At 42.8% G+C, this 15,733-nt stretch overlaps 1 long non-coding RNA gene across 1 annotated transcript; it reads right to left on the reverse strand.

Annotated features, from left to right (window-relative positions):
• Positions 1-3,879: 3,879 nt before the first annotated feature.
• LOC107317583 lies at positions 3,880-9,997 on the reverse strand. Its single transcript, XR_001556938.1, has 2 exons — positions 9,948-9,997; positions 3,880-4,703 (listed from the first exon to the last, which is right to left on the reverse strand). It is a non-coding gene; the product is annotated as an uncharacterized LOC107317583 (long non-coding RNA).
• Positions 9,998-15,733: the final 5,736 nt, after the last annotated feature.

Consider the following 15,733-nt stretch of genomic DNA (forward strand, 5'->3'; position numbering starts at 1 on the left):
TACTCGTACCCCAAATAACTTATGTCCTTAAGTTGAGGAAATAGGAAAGCACATTTTCTTCATGTTACAGGTGGAAGAGAATATGCGATTCGCCCAAGGTCACACAGGAAGTCTATAAAAGAGGCAGAAGCACGGCCCAGTTCTGCTGAGTTGTATTCTGAAGCTGTAACCACAAGGCTATTCCTCCTCTCCCAAAGCAGAAATTGGTTCTGGCTGCTACAATTTCTCAATTAGGGGATTTAACTATCATTTGGGGCTCCATCATGGGTGGGTGGAGCTGAGACAAACCTCACAGTTAAGGCCATGATGGTATTTGTAGAATTGACCACGTGGATGTCCCTAAAGCCCAGAAGAAATTCATTATGCAAATGACCATCAAAATCAGCCCATCATTTCAAGTTGCTAATGGAAAACAAGTCTCCCTAAACTGCATACCCAAAACATTTCCTCCAAGCAGCAGGCTTTAAAATATATATATATGCACATACATATATATATATATATGTATTTAATTGGTGTTGTATTTCTCTGACAGATTGGTCCAGAATGCAGAGGGAAGGGAGAAGCCACTGGAATGTGTTCTAAATTAATAGTGAATTGTGACACAATCCAGAGCACCCGTAATAATCAAGTTAGTATGTTTTACATTTTCTCTCAATGTGTTTCGCATTTTTGCTGCATGGGGAAGGAGGCTTTAGATACTGAAACAACATTATGTTAAACTTAAAAAATGACAATTCAAACACTGGCTGCTTTAAATAGTTTATACCTTGATAGTCTAATGCTCTGTGCAGTGTACACTTGGCTTTGTTAGAGATGCCTCAAGTAAGTGTAGATTATTTATGATTAATGAATGAGTGCTATTTTAGATTGAAAAAAACAACAACTGCCTGGCTAACCACTCGTCAGGGTTTTTTGTTTGTTTCTTCATTCTTTTTCCCATGTTGGGGTACTAACAAAGCTGTAGTAAGAGAGTTTCAATTTACATCTCTAGTTCTTATCCTCCGTGGGCATGAGGGATACATTCCCATTATCCCTGCAATCCTACTTAGTGGTACCAAAGAGGTATTATTTCCACTGTCCCCAGCATCACATCCTGCTTCCTTCGCTTTTCTCTTCTTGTCTATGTTAAATGTTACTCTACATTCACCTTCTTACCTGAAGGAAAAGAAGGTCCCAGGGATCTAGAAAGCAGCATCTTCATTTTAAAAGTCACTTTTTCCCACAGTAAGAGGGTGAAATTTGTTTCCTCTAACTTTATACAAAATGTGTCTTGCTTAAAGTCATTGCAACACCTCTGTTCATTCCTCTCACCTAATGTGGTTAGGTGAATTACAGCTGAAAATGACACTCTTTCTCCATTCTTGCACTGAAATCCTGCATAGTTCAGAAACCAGTCTTAAAAATTACTACCTGAACTGTCTCTTTACAGGAGAGGGAAGTCACATGTCAAGGATCACAGCTGACATAGCTGTGTAACTTGGCTCAACAAAGGGCAGTTTTCCACTTTGGTGGAACTTAAATAAGACAGAAATCCATAGTCTATTTTAGTTAGCGCTGCCACTCACAGCAGTGCTTTTTCTTACTGTATATTCCTACTCCTAGATTCACATCTCATCACCAAATACCAGGTTTCAACAAGTTTTGCCTTCAGTCTGCTTGTATCAATTCTTCATTGATTTTTGCGCAACTTGTTATTTGTGCTGTGCAATATCATTATTAATTCCTAATGCTTTCTGACTTCATAATAGTATAAAATGATTCACAAATAATGAAGAACAGTTAGTTATTGAAGTCCTGGCAATGCGATCATTCCCTGCTGTCTGGGTGTCCTGGTCCATCAATAGGTTCCTAATAGGTATTGGAACACCAACCATTAAGTCCTTAACCATGTCTTTTTGTGGAAGTTGTCTCAACCCTCATCAAATTCAGTCTGAAAACTGCGAAGAAGAGAAATGTAGTCTTATGAGAAGAAGAGAAACAAGAGGAGGGAGGATAAAGAAGAAAACAGCATAAAAAAAAGATCTGAAACAAGTTTCAAAACGAGCTTGATGTTATTGTACTTTGGATGTAGGTCCAACAGGTCCTTTCAGGTCTGTCATCTCCCACAGGAATACTCCACCAGCATGAAGAAAAAGGTCAAAAACGTGACATTGACCTGTAACTGAGAGTTGTGGAGAACACATAATGCCAATCTGTTGTTTATGGCACTGTGCTTCTGGTATCTGTCATTGTAACATTAAAATCGTGGTATAATTTGTGTTAGGGCATATTTATGGAGGGTATCTTGATTTTATGGAGGGTATCTTGATGCAAAAACAGTCCAAGGAGCAGATCTGGACTGTGGCAAGTTACTCCTGTGTATGCAAAATATGGCTGGAAAACTATATGTACACTTTGTTACTTGTCATGGCAGTTTATTTATTTTCTTTTGTCTTTAAATCCATCATTTGACTTCCCCAAATATCAGCCCCTAGAGGCAGAAGGCATTTACAGAGGCAGGCTATTACTGTATCCACCCAGACCTCCATGCTGATTGTACGGATTATACAAAGCTTTTGGTTACATTAGCACCTGAATATGATTTATGAGGGCAGATGGGAGATGGTGATTGACCTGCTTTCATGAAAGCAGCCTGTTTGCTGTGAAACAGCTTCCGGCATAAATCATTTTAGACATGCTTTTACACCAGGACTAAATAAACACTTACCCCTGGTACCTGCTAATATGTTAACAAGTAATGTCCTCAAACAGCCTTATTATTTGATTACACCCGAGACTGGGGACTTTGCACTGTTGCTTTCTCTCTGCCTGCCAGGATCTCATGAGCCCAGACACATTAGCTCACTTGAATATGGAGAGAAAGTGGGAGTTTTATCATTCTCCATTATCAACTCAACATAACACAACAGAACATAAGGGCATTTGTGACCTCATGGCTGAGGCATTATAACGCAAATGTCTTAATCCTTGCTGTTCTCAATGGTGCTGTTGCCATGTCTTTGGGTCAGTAAGGTGGTGCAGGGTTAATTAAGGAAGACAAATATAGTGGAAGTGAGGGAAGCTGGAAGAGTGCCTGCATCCCACTACTGCCTGCAGTTGTGACCAGCTTGCTCTTGGCCTTTGGAAGACATTCAGTGAGCTTTATATTCAAAGTATGGTGGCAACCACTGAGGCATAGGCCACTGTAATCACCTTCAGTGATTTCAGCAATGACTCCCTGACTCCTCACTGAGGTACTTTCTCAGATGGCTGCCACAGCGGATGCTGCCACTCTTTGCAGTAACATGCAGTTATACCTTGGAAAAGCTATGGCAGATTAACAGACTTCAGACCTTGACTCAGGAAAGCTTCCCACCATGGGAAAATTTCAGAAGTACACATAAGTTCCATTGTAGTGAAAGGAACATAAACGGATCTTGAACTTAAATGCAGGTTTGGAAAATGTATGAATCGGAGCCTAAATGCAAGCTTCAAGAACACGCTGAGTTCAGGATACGCTTTTATCTGGGACCACATATTCCACTTATTTTTGCAAAGAAAAGGTTAAAGAAGCTGATAAAGGTGAACATTGAGCAGGGACTGTTTTTATTTTATTAGATTTCCTTTGCACTTCACATTTATCGTGGCTGTCCTAGCAGTGGTGCTGTCCTAGCCATGATGTAATCTGCAATTAACTAGTCTCCTTTTGTCAGCCTGCATCATCAAAGCCTGTTTTTATGGAGTGTTAAGTCCAATATTTACAGTGTTAAATACTTGGACAATATTTAAATTGGTTTCATCACATACTATATTTAGTTGGAGTGATATTGTCTGGTTAACAGCAATGAAAACAATTCCTTTCTTTTAGGTTTTATGTTTTGAGTGGGTATCAGGTAACTGGAAAATATGGTCATTATATTTGTCTAACATTTCTACAAGTTGTAACATGGCATTTCAATTTGGGCTTTAACTCGTGAATTATCCGTATGCAAAACCTTTGAGAAGTTTCCAGGTTCAACATCCAAACAAGCACAGAGTGCAGCGGTGTGTCTGAAAAGAAAACAGTTTAATATTTGTGCACATGCACAGAAAGGTATGAAGACATATTTCAGGACCCTTTCTTTTCAACAGTGCTGCTGTTACACAAAGTCTGCTCTAAAGGTATTTTTAATATCGAACAGAAAATGCAACTAATTTGTGATTTAATCACAGTCTCAAGGTGACAGACATCACTACAGTTCAGGATATTACTTACTGTAGATTTTATTTGTCCTTGTGATTCTTGTTTGTCTCCACTTGTGGTATCTGCAGACAAACTAACTCATATTCTCTTGAGTGATTTTGTCCTTTGGCTGCAGCTGTGTTGACTTCTCATCTCCAGCAGCAAGGAACTTGGAGATGCATCCACCTTCTTCTAAGCAGAAATCTTTACTAGGAGACTTTTCTACTATTTATGTAGCACAGTGACTGCTACAAGGACATTTTATTTCAACTGCAGGGCCAATCTCACACCTTCTTTCTTCAGCTTTCCTTTCTTTTCCTAGTCCTGGCATGAAGACTTCTTGTCATCTCAGCTGTGTGATTTCTAGCTATCCCACTGTGTTAAGTCATTCTTCTCCTTGATCTTCACAGCCATGGTCTCTGGGTCAGAACAATACCTGCTCCACGTATTGGCTCTTGTCCACCTGAAGTTTCTGCTCCAGAGACTTCTGTCTGTAGTTCTATGCAAGAAACATAACCATAAAAGGAACACTTAACAGAGAAGGATTTTGTCCTGAATTCTAGAAAGGACTCTGCCCACAGACCCACAGCTCTGAAGCAGCTCCATAGAGCCAGGCTCTTATGCAGGGGATTCCATTAACAAGAGAGAGCTGTAATCCCTTCAGACAGTCCTTTGAACTGCCCAGGAGCTTTTTGGCAAGGCCTGGTGTAACTTCTGAAACACTGCAAACATCTCATCACCTGTTTATTTGTCATTAGCAGATAAAGATAAGAGATTTTGTAGAAATCTACAGCCAGTAGGCTGCAGAAAACTAAGCACATACCAAAAGATGCACAGAAATAGTTTTAATTATTGTATGAAAAGAAAATTGGTGCATTTCTTCCATAAAAAGTCATAGGCTTTTAAGATTTGAAATCTGGCTGTTGCTGTCACTTCCAGAAGACAGAAATGGCATTCATCTGTTTTCTTTTCTATGCACTTAAGAAAGAACTGCTCTTACAGAGGTGGACACAGCCTTTTCTACATAGGAAATGAGCTGCTGAACACTTCATTCACAAACACCAATCTAATTTAAGCCATGCTCGAGACACTTAGAGAGGGTTTGTGTGGCAGAAGCTGGTATTTTCTACTGCTATTTTTCTTAATGCTGTCCTTGCTTTTGCATGTTGGATATCAGTATTCAGTGTCCAGCAAATATATTCTTCAACTGCAGCTTGAAAAGTCACACGATGATAAAGGTATATAGGAAGGATAAGCCCCATAAGCACCTGGGAACCTGTGCCTTTGCATTATATTTTTTGTTTTCCACGGTCCTATGTCTTCTTTGTTTGTATATTGTTTTCTGTAAGTTATATAATATTTTGCAGCTTTAACACAGTGGGATGGACTTGCATTCCTTTTGAAGGAATAAATCCTTTGAGCCCAACCCCCTTCCACAGCAATGTTCAGGACAGTTTGTGGAGCTTCCAAAATCTCTTTGTACATAAAGAGATTTTATTTCAAGCTTTGCTAAAGTGTTGGGCTGGTTGGGGAAAAACGAGAGGGAAATATTTGGTTATATTCCTTAGTTACGCTGTGCTTTAATTTCAAGATGTCACACATTTTATGGCAGTCTTTATTTACTTTCACTAACCCCAAAAAAACAAATATGACTTCCAGATTTGCTACAAAATGAGTAAAAAAGCAGGAAATGTAAAACAAACTTTGATTAAGAGCCTGATTCTGTTGATTAAAATCAGTGGCTATATACTTATTCGCTCCAGAGATCGGATTTGAACCTTTACTGCTCTGGACCAGCTCCAAACCCCACTAAAGTCAATGGGAGTTTTTCTTTTGAGCCCAGTCACTGGGTGTCTGTCTGCCTTATTCTCTCTTAAATTATAAATCACCAGGAGGAGTTTAATCCTGCAGTTTTCATGGCCAGCATGACATTTATTTCAACATTGGCTGTTGACAAAGCACCCCGCATCCTGCATTTCCCTGCTGGTAATTACATGTCTCTTCTAATTCACATGTAACTTTCTGTCAGTGATTTTATTTTGTTTGCACTCTTCTCATTCCCGTTCACATTTCCAACCCTCCCTTTGCATCTGTCCATCACATTTGGCAGCAAGAAAAATGGATCTATTCTGCAATACTAATCTCAGCGCCACTTGCCAGGCCAAATAAGAGTTGTGTATCTAACACACCATACAGGGTCTCCGTTTCTGGATTTTGTCACAAGAGCCGTATTTTCTCAGCAGCTTATTAACAGTGTGCATTTGGTGTGAAAATTAAGCAAATGGAAAAAGGATGTCACAGCAAGGAGCTGTGCTGCAACACTTAGATTATTATATTGCATTAAGTTAAACAAAGAGGGTTTAGCCGTGTTATGACTACGATTCTCATTCACTCCACAGTTCCTTAAAAAAACGTATTTGAAAAGAGACAACTTGCTCAGACAATTTCCCATTGGTAAAAATGTTCCCAGGTGCCACTCTTGTGAATTTGATGGGGAAAAAAAACACACGTTAAGTAGGAGTAGAGCTTGGGTGGGGGGGAGAAAAGAGTGCCATAACTCTGCTGATGCCAAGAATAAGAAGAGTAATGGGAACCACTGCAGATTGGAAACTTTCTTTTGGTCATTTATCAAGTTCATATTATTTTCTCATCTTTCACTGTCTTTGGAGCGCGTATGTCAGGTGAACAAAAAACGTTACAAGAAATCTTGAATTGCACTCCACTTTCCCACAAAAATGTGCTGACCGTCTATCTTGTGTGCTTGAGGTCAATCATGTAGCTTTCAAACCTGCTCTGGATCCATAAATAGACTCAGACAAGGCTGCCAGACAGCTGAGGAGGCTTTGAATTTCTCATTCAAGGAAGGGGTGACATACAATTGCTCAGCACCAACCTTTCTGCTGGTTCTTCCCACATCTGGCCAATGACTTTATTGCCTACATGGGAGCTAAGCAATTCTGGAAATTGAAGTATAATTAGAAAACATCCCCATTTCTGCTCCATCAGTGGCGCTGGTGAGGAAATAAAGCACTGTGACACCTTTACCGTATGTGGATTTTGGAATAATTTCTAAATCCCCCGTGCCTGAGCCATAGTGTTCTGAATAGTTCCTTCCACTGCTGTTCCTGATTGGGGTGGAAATGATGCAGATGATTCTGATAGGATGAACTTGAGTGGCTTAATTTAAAGACACTTTTACCTTGCAAATGCTAAGGCACTTGGTGGATCTTAGCCAGAAAGCTCTTAATATTTGAATGGAAGAGACAGCAGCATCTGCCAGGTTTGTCTCATAGAGAAATCAGCCATTTTGTATACTGTAACAGTGGATGTGGTATCATTTCTAGCCCACTGAAGAGACCTGATTCCAAGTCCTTGCTTGCAACCCACAGCCTGCTACTCTCTCTTCCTTACATAAAGTGGGAATAAAGCTCTTAGAAGACAATTTCCTCGTTCTTGCTGAGGGATGCTGCCTTCAGTCACACCTGACAGACACATTCTCTTCCATACTGTCCTTCCTTTACCACACAGATTATTCCCATATTATGTTCCTGTTCACCCTTGAAAACTGACTTCTTCCATAATTCAGGCCACAACTGGTGATCTGCTAACAGCCAGGTATGTAAGGAGCTGTGTCTTCGCTCTTAAAACACATCCTGCTTGTGGCCTACTGGCAGTTGCACTTCTGCATATAATATCCACATTATTTCTGGCTCCATCCATCCATCCATCCATCCATCCATCCATCCATCTACCTATCCATCCATCTTTCATATATCACCTAGATCTAGGTCTAACCCTAAATGGCATCTGACAGCTTCAGACACAGAGGGACATGGTTCATGAATACGGTGGTGACAGGCTGACAATTGCACTAGATGATTTTACAGGAAACTGTAGGTATGAAAAGATTTAGAAGTAGCTGGACAAGTTCCTGGAAGCTGAATTCACCAGGGGCTATTAAATACAAAGACACTATGTCTGGCTCAGGAAATCCCAGCCCCACAAATCACTGCCCCTCAGTCACAGTGTGCTTGCCCTGCTCTGATAGCCTTCCTGAAGTGCCTGCTACTGCTGACTGCTGTAGAGTATTGGATGGATCTTGGGTCTTAACCAGTTTGGCCAGTTCTATGCTTTTGTATGAATAGATGAGTGGGGACTGAGTATCACTTTCGGCACTAATGTCTCTGCATTCACCCAGCAGCATTTCTATCACCAGTGCTCTCCAAGCTGCTTCTACCACGGCATCTGGACATCATGTAACACCTGAAGCACATTAAGCTTTTTCAGCAGGTAATAAACCCCTGGATGGTGTAAGGCAGGCAAGCCCCATTCTCTAAATACCCACCACGGACACTGCTTTCTCCAGCAATTGCTGAAGCCTGGTTTAGATTAAACTACTTCAGGCCAGCCACCGCAGAAGGGCAAGGCTGAAAACGGAAGTCTGCCTTGTTTTGTTTGGGTTCTTTTTCCCACTGATTTGTTGTTTTGGGCTTGTTTGTGTTTTTGGCAAGTTATTTGAAGGACAAATATAGGGCCAGGCAGCTGAATGCATCAAGAAGTTCAGCCAGTTTCTCAGGCTACTGTCTCTATCCAGCTGTTCCAGATGCAAAACAAACAGAGAAATAAAAATCTCCCTATTTGGTTTATAGGGCATTAACTGGTCTTCTCTGATAGAAAGCAGTAGGTTAGAGATAGGTCCCCAGTAGGAACCGGGGAGACAATGTCATGTGACTCTCATGAAAGACTTTCTCATTGGTGGTGCTCTGCTCTGTTCAGAACTGTTCCCAGTGCTGTGTATCCAGACTCTGCTCCTCTCATAACCACTGTCCATCAAAGCTCTGAAAGCAGACCTGTGCTATTCAGCTCTGAGTCAGAATGATACAGATATGGAGCCTTCCTTCAGCAACATCCAGCTTCCTGAACTCTGCTATCATGTGGAAGTCAGGGCCAAGTTACCTACCTAGTGGGTATTACTACTGCAGCATGACAGGGGAAAGCAAAACCCCGCAGCATAGGGATGCAGATGTCCAAGGGTCTATGGGAAATGGTAAAAGGGGCACTTGCTCAGGCTAGACATCTAAAACCTCTATTATCTACACAGATGGAATCTGCTTGATGTTTCAGAGAAGAAAGAAGAAAAATAAATAAAGTAAAAATGTGCAAACTCTTCACTATAAAGCTATCATGGGTTCAGCTCTGGATTACAGAGGTTCAAGAGATCAAAGCAGAAGCAACCGGAAGGGGCAAAGCAGAGACAGAACATAGATAAAAAAAGAGATGAAAGCCAATGAGGCTGACATTGGTAAATGAGAAATGGGTTGGATTAAACCCATAGTACTTGATGTGCTGTCTACTTCCTTCTTTGGCCCCATTAGCTCCTGCAGAACTGAAGCGCCAGTGTTCAGATGAAGGATGTTTCCATTACTTTTTTTGTCCTTGCCAAGGGAACTTTCTGCACGTGAGCCATCTCTACTTCTTGGGGGAGACTACAAGAATCCAGGACAGGAAGGACTTTCATGGGGGTTAAAGGATTCTCAGGAAGAAGATGGACCCAGATTTGGCTGTGACATGGGTTCCTCAAGCATCACCCTACTAGGAACATATCACCTGATCTTTGTCTAATGTGTTTGGATAGACATTATTTTACACTGTGCAATGTCTGCCATTATAAGGGTGGCTAATATAAAGTTGTTAACAAAGATGATGGTAGATATTCAAAGGTTATTAGTAAAGGAAAACTCACCAGAGTTGATGCCTTGACCAGAAAGCTGAGACAGTCTTCACTGGGGAGCAATCTCCAGGAGAAGCTGCCTCAGTGCTGGTCAGCCCTTAAATGAGGTCTTAGAGGAGGTGGAGTTGAGCTCCACCCCTTCTGGGAGCACAGCTAAATTACTCTCACCTGTGCTCCTGCAGCTGACCCAACACTTGCCTCAGCTGATTAATCAGAGGTTCAAGCTGTGATTTCCCATACAGCAGTCTAGACCTTGACACACTATTGCTGGTATCTGCTGGAAGGCAGGATCTACCCCAGCATCTGCTTTTCACCATGGTGACTGCCCATAGGTGAGATGGCTTTGCTTTGGGTTCCCTATGGGTGCAGGTGCTCAGTTCTTCCTTTCATCCTGGAAGTGGGTATGCATCCTGCCCTCAGGACTTTTGTAACGTATGGGATATCTCATAATCTGCTAGAGTTTGATATGAAGCATTCTATTACCTGGCCTGGGAGGGTGCCCCAGGCAGCTACATTAACTCAGCCCACCATGAACTGCTGACAGAGGGTCAATGCACTGGTCAGTGCAGCAGGCACTGGGCTGACCCCTGACTCTGGCAGCATGAGGGGGGAGGCGCCCCTGGGTGAGCAGGTGTAGCTGATACCTCCCACTGCTGACCCCCATCAGCTAGGCTTTCAAAGTGGGGTGGCTGCATCCCTGCTCATTTCCAAGTCTATGCCCATGCCTATGTCACCCATTAATCACAAGATGTATTTGCAGTTAGGAGAAAACCTAGATTTCTTTCCTTATTGCTGTGGAGTGGTACCTCTGTGATCTCCAGCTGCCATCTGCTGGTAACTGTGCTGAGCCAGACAGCCAATATTTTCCTGCGGGATGCTTCCCAGCTGGTGTGAAGCTGAGCATCCTTGGGGCCAGGGGATGCTGTCATCCCATGCTGGTCACAGCAGTGCTTGATGGGTGGCACAGAGCCATTTGAAGTCTAAGGACCTTCTTGCAAGGTGTGTGTAAGGGAAATGATATAACTGCAGCAGACTGCTGACGAGCAAGCAGGATTTTAGCATGGCATTAAATCGCATGATTTATTGGAAACTAATCTTCCTCTTTTTTCTGCCTTGAGGAGGTGGGGAGTAGATGGGGAACAACCTGTTAAAATATGTTTCTGCTGTTTTCTGATCATTCAGGTGTAAAAAAGCAAGATACTTGTCTAGAGCCTTACTTGTGATTTTGTTTGCTTGTTTATAATCTAGCTGTGCAGCTTCAGAGCTATTCTGCTGCATGTTTACCACTAAAGCTGCGTGTTAGAGTGGTCTGAAATATATTGCATAAGTAGCAATTGCCCAGTGCAGCATGAACAGTGGGCTTGTGGAGATTTTTGCATTTCAGGCTGGGCTGGCAACCAGCATCATGTAACATAGTGGCCAGCCACAGTGTGACCAGTAGGCAAGTATTGGTCTCCATTGCATCAGGCCCATGTACTCAAAACTGCCTCCTAGAAATTCAGCTCTGCATGAGGATTTTTATCACATCTTGTCCTCAGCTTCTCCAGGGCATCACAAAACAGCAGCATCCTCCCACGTGAAATCTCATCGTGCTGTGCAAGTTGATGGCAGTAGTTTATCAAGCCAGATGTATTCGTCCGGACACAGGCTGCCTGAGTAACGTATAGGAGTTATAGAAGTTATTATTACTGTTATCAGGGCGCAGATTAGCATTGAGGGTGTTGACGGGGAACGTCACAGTCTTTCTATTTCATTCTAGTATTTTTTAGGTGGGAAGCTAAGCTTGAAACTCAGCCGAAGAGGCTCCTTATTTTTGCTTTATTTTAGTTTTGTTTTAAGAAATCTCGCCCTGGAGGGAGCTGTCATTCTGGGATGCTGATTAGCTTTTGCAAGTTGACAGGGAGCATGGCGGCTCTCTCTGTAGCACTCCCAAGTTCTTTCACCTAATCAAGCCAGCACTGCAGGCTCCGTGTGGAGGAAATGTAACCCTATCTCACTGCCTGACAACTCCTTCAGCTCCAGACTTTGTTTCCTTGTTCCCCTCATACTGTAACAAACCATTAAGTTCGATTTTAAATATATATATATATATATATGTATTTCATTCTTTCAGCAACCATTTTCGCTTTGCCTCCTTTTCTGGTTCTTTTCCTTAGGGATTGTAACTCAGAAGACTGTATTCACTTCAAATATATCTTTTATCCTTAGAGCTTTTTGGCATCTATTGTATCAACTGGTCAGAGGATATGCAGCATCTTTCAAAAACTCTCCTTTTTAGCTGGGGGGAAATAAATAGTTGTGACATATCTGTCCAGATTGCTGTGAAAAAATACTCCAAGCAAAAATGAATTAACAGGCTTCCTAGCAGGCTCTCACTGCAGTTAAAAAGAGGGTCTTATATTGAGGAGTTTGATTCAGAAGATGTGGGTTTCATTCCCAGTTCCTGAGCGTCCATAATGAGGGGAAGTGACATGAAACGTGTCTTTCACACAGCCCAGGTGTGAAAAACAGCGAGTCCTGTTGATGGGCCAATTGTCAAAGAGCTGCTGCCCCAGACCCTCAAGAAGATTCTGAGCCCTGAAGACCTCAGGGGAGAGAGTGCATTGTTAATTAAATGCCTGCAGAGCTCTGGGACAAAGCAGCAGCTGGGAGTGAGCCTTCCCTTGATTCTCCCGTTGAGCTTCTGTCTTTCTAAACAAGCAGGTTGGTGCCAGTCTTTGCCTCCAACCATCAAGTGCCCGAACATTGACTGATCTGTCAAAAGGGAGAACGTTCTTATTCCAGCTCCTAACTCTAAAATGAAGGATATACTTCTTCTTTGGCATTTTCTCCCTGATGTCCTGATGTAAAGAAGGATTTTCTAAACAGTCACCATACACAGATGGATCAAAGCTGCCAATACCTGCCTGAATCTGCATTTCCAAAGCACACGGGCTGTTGACATCTGTGGTCCTGTCATGGAGCCTTTTCTCTTGAAATGGGCTGCCCGGTGTAAATTTAAATGCACTGCATCACGTTTTAGTTGTGCATAGGGAGTGCTTTTTTTGCAAATGCTGCTTTGCTCCTTATGGTTTAATCTGGAATAGTGTTCTGCAAAACAGCACCAGGAAACAAGGATGGGCATAAGCCCACCTCTTCCCCTGTCTGACAGGAGCTTTCTGGGTGATCATGTACCACCTCTAGCTTTTACCCCTATCAGCTTAAGTTCCTCCTGGTTTCTCAAACAGCAGATTGCAGGAGAACAACAAGGGAAACTGGTTGTTCCTGTAGCACAACAACACATACCCTTGGCAGGGGCTCGGAGGCATTGGCTTACCTGCTTTGCTGGGGAGCTTGATGGGCTCAGCAGCACGACAAGCCTCCTTCTGCATTCCTCCTTGGATGAAGTCTGGTGAAATGAGGCGGACTCCTCTGCAGCTCCTCTTTTTATCCTGCTTGCTTATTCATTATCTTTACTTCTCCTTTTTGCTGGTGGTAGCTAATGGCTGCAGATCAGCAAGGCTTCGGTGTGCAGCATCACCTCAAATGCTGTAATTCACAGCCCACACTGCAGCGACTGTGTGGCTTCCACTCCTTCAGTGTTCCTCAGACCATACTTCATTTGCACTCCAAACCTGAACCACCCTTCCAGAAAAGTAGTACCCAGAGTCCTAATACAAACTACACGCAGGTCTCTTTGTGTCTTAAATTCATTAAAAGAGCTCTTAGAAAAAATGATTTATTCCCAGTGCTATTACCCAGACTTCTGCATGGAGTTGGCAACGACATTATGTAATAGCTAAATCTTCATTAGTTATATGTGTTTGCTTTGTGCCTCCGTGACAATGATGAAAGCTGTAAATAAGTGTATTGTCCCATCTTAACAAGGGTAGCGTATCCATCAATAAGGACACTTGCTCTGCTGAGATCTTTGCAAGGCTGTACAGGGGAGTAAATTAAAGGGAGAACAACATCCTTCATCTAAAACGTCCTTGTTCTGTCACTTAATGTTTTACCCTTGCTAATATCTTTCAAAGTCTGGCTCTTAGTCAGAAAATTCACTTGGTAAATATGACATATTTTATCCTGCCTATGTCTACTTGGTCTGAGAATTATTTTTCTGGGCAGCTGAAGCTTGAAGCTCTGCTTGTGGCTTTTCAGCTTTATTTCCCAGCCATCACTGGAGGTGATGGACACACACCCTGCTTCAGGCCGGAGCAAACAGGTGTTACCTCTCATTCCACCTGCTGGGATGGACATAATGATATTGCAGGGAGAGCTGAAATGCTGGACTTGCTTCAGACTCATTGGACAGTCCAGGAGTGAAAATCGGACTGTGGCCTGCAGAGGGAAGAAAAGAGCTGTGGTAGCACTGCCTGCCTGCCCAGGGTCTGCTCCTCTTCCACAGCCCTGCTGCTCCTGAAGCATTGTCTTTAAGCATTATATGCATTTAAAGCCCAGTCACATCAAACCAGAATAAAACGGAGGGTTTTAAATTCGAGAGATATTCCTTCTGAGAAAGGGATAGGAGGAAAACATTGGTTAGCTGAGTGCCTCTCCCATCCCTGCTGCAGGGGAAAAAAGCCCTGGGAGATGAGGTGAGAGGAAAGGCTTGGCTATTGTCTTCCCTTATTGCATTGTTCTCCATCCTTTTAGAAATCCACTAATTGTCATTGGAGCTGTTTGCTGACAACTGTGAAGTAGCTTTATAATGAAGAGGAAGTCCATTCATTCATTAACATTTGTGAAAATAATTGCCTGTCACTTAACCAACCATCATTTCCCCCAGAAACACTTGCTCTTCAGTGTTTTATTTTATTTTACTTTAAATATATTATTATTATTTTCAGCTGCACTCTTTGAAATGCCACTTCTAATTTCCCATCCCTGAAGGACTCATTCTCAGCTGCTGTGATGTGAGTCACGGAACAGACTCCACAAGAAGACACTAAAGGTCTTGTCACTTCTGCTGCAAGAAGAGCAGAGTGTGTTAATGGAGCTGTGATGCTGTTCTCCAGGAGGGCTGCAGCTCTGAGATACTGCTTGAACAGTGGGGTTTGGCTATTGCTGCTCCTACACAGTCTGCTCTGCTCCTTGCCTGAATATTATTATGGTGTGGGAAGAGGGGGGCTTGGTGGTAAAAGGTCATCTCTGGCCAAGGAGATGTCCATACAAGGACATTCCCAGCCCTAAAAGGAAAAGCTTTTTGGGAGATGAAGGAGGTTTCTTATGAGGGGAATGAGGAGAGCATGGAGGCTTGTATCCTTTGTGTTGGTCCTCTGCATGCATTACACCTACGAGCAGAGCTGTTGCTTCCACCTACGCATATTTATGCTACACATGATGCTCTGGCAAAGCCTTGTCCACATGCCCACCAGCTCACCCCAATCCTACGACACAGCCTCTTCCTCAGCCACAACCATCCACAGGGATGGAAGAAACCAACCCATCCCTTGGCTGCAAGAAAGCAAATTTTGGCTTTGCTGATGTAGCCTGGAGGCTCTGAGCTGTTCTGCCTGTTGAAGAGGATAGTTTGATAAGTTTGCATCTACCCAGATCATTTGTGGTGCTTTGCTATATTCCACAGGGAAGAGAGGAAGCAAAGGAATTTGCCTCCCTAGGAATCAAGAGAGACCTGCTTGCTTGCACCTGCCAAGCTTCTGCTGCTGTAATAGCTTTCACTATTTGTCACTGTGTTGAGTGTTTATTGTTTCCTGGGCACGTGAGTTCCTTCTCCACCCATCCTCTCTCAGGGCAGGGAGTGCCACATCTCCTGGTGGTGAATGGGCACAACTGTTGACTTAAGAGCACTGTGAACA

Source organism: Coturnix japonica, chromosome 8 (assembly GCF_001577835.2).
Source record: "Coturnix japonica isolate 7356 chromosome 8, Coturnix japonica 2.1, whole genome shotgun sequence".
In the NCBI taxonomy this organism is placed as follows: domain Eukaryota; kingdom Metazoa; phylum Chordata; class Aves; order Galliformes; family Phasianidae; genus Coturnix; species Coturnix japonica.